The 3,601-nt window shown below is 43.0% G+C and overlaps 1 pseudogene; it reads left to right on the forward strand.

The window, feature by feature from the left end:
* Window positions 1-2,436, forward strand: LOC102832164 (annotated as a pseudogene).
* Window positions 2,437-3,601: the final 1,165 nt, after the last annotated feature.

Here is a 3,601-nt window from a genome sequence, read left to right on the forward strand (position 1 = left end):
ATGTCAGTGTAAACCTCAGTGAGAGACTCTGCCTCCATCCTGCCGTCGCTACAGAAAAATTAAATGATTATGAATGAAACTGAGAGAGTAAAAAGGCTGGGGCTAGGACCAGTCCATTCACATGTTGAGTTGGGAGTCATGTACCTTTTGGGACTGATTTTTCTTCCCAGCATGTACTGTGAGTTAGGTTCATTATATCACTCCTATGAAATCGTCATACCTCAGAGTTTGACAGTGAAAGGAAGGGAAGACCCAGTGGGAAGGGTGTCCTATATTCTCTATATTCAGGGCCTGAAGCAGGTGATCCACTTAAAGATGAGGAAAGACTATTTTGTGAGAAACTTTCCCGTCTTCAGCTACCATAATGGGATCCTGGGGCAAGAAATGCCTTTTACCTCCTATGACTGCCACCATGAAGGCTACATAGAAGGGGTCCCAGGCTCCTTTGTTTCTGTCAACACCTGTTCAGGCCTCAAGGGCATCCTGATTAAGGAGGAACAGTCCTATGGCATTGAGCCCATGGAGTCCTCAAAACATTTTGAACATGTGCTGTACACCATGGAACACCAAACTCCGGTCTTTTGTAGTGTCACCTCCGATAAGAGTCCAGGGGTGTCCACCAGCCGGCAACAAGGGAGCAGGAAGCCTCCCAATCCACAGACATCATCTTACTTGTGGTCTCACACCAAGTACGTGGAGATGTTTATCGTGGTGAACCACCAGCGGTTCCAGATGTGGGACAGTAACATCAATGAGACAATCCAGCGAGTGATGGACATTATTGCTCTGGCCAACAGCTTTACGAGGGGAATAAACACAGAGGTGGTGCTGGCTGGGATGGAGATTTGGAACGAGGGGGACCTAACAGAGGTCCCGGTGGACTTGCATGCTACACTCAGGAATTTCAACAGCTGGAGACAACAGAAGCTCTTGGATCGTGTGAAGCATGATGTTGCCCACATGATTGTTGGGCATCACCCTGGACAGAACATGGGACAGGCATTTCTCAATGGTGCCTGTTCAAGTGGTTTTGCAGCAGCTGTTGAATCCTTCCATCATGAAGATGTCTTCCTGTTTGCCGCACTCATGGTCCATGAGCTGGGGCACAACTTGGGTATTCAACATGACCATTCTGCCTGCATTTGTAAAGACAAGTACTTCTGCCTCATGCATGAAAATTTCACAAAGGAAAGTGGCTTTAGCAACTGTAGCTCTAACTCTTTCTACCAGTTTCTCCATGAACACAAAGGCGGGTGTCTATTTAACAAGCCAGGACACAAAGATCGTACACGTAGGGATGCCATCTGTGGAAATGGTTTGAAAGAGGACAATGAGGATTGTGACTGTGGTCCTAACTGTGACAATAATCCATGTTGTGACCCAACATGTAAACTGAAGAAAGATGCACAGTGTAGTGATGGACTCTGCTGCTCTGAATGCCTATGGAGAAGGAAGGGACACATGTGTCGTCCTGCTGGGAATGAGTGTGACCTCCCAGAGTACTGTTATGGTGACTCTGAAAAATGTCCTGCAGACAGATATAAGCAAGATGGCACATCTTGTGACAGAGTGAACTACTGCTTTCAGGGTCGGTGTAAGAACCCTGATAATCAGTGTGCGAATATTTTTGGCATATATGCAAGGTCTGCCTCAGAAGACTGTTACCAGTCAATAAACAGCAAAGGAGACCGGTTTGGAAATTGTGGCCATTCCTCTGAACATGACCCAGTATATATTAAGTGTATAGATGATGATATATTCTGTGGGAAACTTGTATGTACAGATATTACATCCTTACCAAAAATCAAACCCCAACATACATTCATCCAGGTCCCTTATGAAAATAACTGGTGCTGGAGCTTGGATGCCTTTAATGGTATTGATATTCCTGATGATGGAGATGTGCAGAGTGGGACTTATTGCGGCCCAAACAAAGTCTGTATGAATAATTCCTGTGTTGACCACACTGTGCTTAATTACAACTGCAAACCAGCTGAAATGTGTAATGGGAAAGGAGTGTGCAACAATTTAAGGCACTGCCACTGTGAGCCTGGCTTTGCTCCTCCTGACTGCACTGCACCAGGAAATGGGGGTAGTGAGGACAGTGGTCCCATTATTGATCCCAATAATATAGATACAGGTACAGGTGGCATTCGTGTTAAAGCACATCTTGAAAAACAAGGCCTGGGCAAGACAGTATTTATATTACCTGTATTTCTTATAACAATTTTGTTAGTACTAGTTATTTTAAATATTAGTACTAAAAGGAAACCACCTGAGGCTCCACCAGAGGTTCCACCAGAGGAATCACTGGAGGACCAACCAGAAGAACCATCAGAGGCCCCAACGGAAGAACCACCAGAAATGCCAGAAGAGCCTGTACTAGAAGATAAAGTCAGTGAAAATTTGGAAGAACCAGAAATAGAATATCAGTAGCAAGAGGAAGAAGCCAAATATATCGAACACCTGATACACAGACTGGAAAAGAGGGGTTCAGTAAAGCAAAGGCTAAGTAGGTGTTGGTGGCTTCATAGGCATGATGGGAATATATATATATAGCATGCAGAAATAAAACTAATATGTGAGGAGGGATTTCCCCTATTTTAAACATTCATTTTGGTCGTTTGACTATATATTCATATGTAAAATCATATATAAAGATCCTTTTTTTTTTTCTTTTTCGCATTTCATGAAATTTTTATTTTTGATTTCTTTCCCATAGATTATTGCTGTGTCTTATTTCAGTATTTCAGTGAGGCCAGTTTTTTAGTGTCTTGTTATTACATTGGCCATCTCCAGTGTACATTTGGTATACAGTACTATGTCTGCATTTATTCATACGCCAGTACTATGCATCTCAGTCACTGTTCCATTATGTTAGGGGTGTCTGTAATGTGACTGGCCCTGTCAATTTATATTCATGCCATACAGGTGTTTTTCAGTAAATTAAAACCGATTTTCCTATGAGGCATCACTGCAAGCTGCATGCGGCCTAGTATTTGGGTTTCCTTTATTTTGGGATTCTGGTTAGATTGGGTCATTGCTGTGTTGGGCACATGAGAAAGGGGGAAACCACTCAGATATTCTCAAGAAGCCCTTCCTCAGTTGTGGTTCATGTTCAAGTATTCCTTTTTTAAACTTTTTATTGTGGATTGAGAAGTTTACAGAGTAGATCATTAGTTTTACATTCGACACACTGTACACTTTGCTTTACTACATGGTTGCAATCCCCTTCATGTCACAACAGTTAATACCATTTACCTCTATTCCCTTTAACTGCTGTACTGTGTCTCCCACTATCTTCATCTTTTCTCTGCTAACCTCCCTCTTGTATATTGCCTGCCCTGTCACCCATGTTAGTATGTGTCTACCCTCTAGTCCATGGATAATTTTCTCTTCTCCACATAACCATCATAGATTGTTTATTTTATCAAGAAAACCCTCCCCCCCCCCCTTTTTTTTAAACTTATAACAGGTTTCATACTATGTTTGCCCTTTTGTGATTGACTGATAAGGAGCTCTGGTAGCGTAGTGGTTACGAATCGGGCTGCGAACCTTAAGGCCAGCAGTTCGAAACTACCAGCTGCTCCGCGGGAGAAAG

The sequence above is a fragment of the Chrysochloris asiatica genome, unplaced genomic scaffold (assembly GCF_000296735.1).
Source record: "Chrysochloris asiatica unplaced genomic scaffold, ChrAsi1.0 scaffold00142, whole genome shotgun sequence".
Classification (NCBI taxonomy): domain Eukaryota; kingdom Metazoa; phylum Chordata; class Mammalia; order Afrosoricida; family Chrysochloridae; genus Chrysochloris; species Chrysochloris asiatica.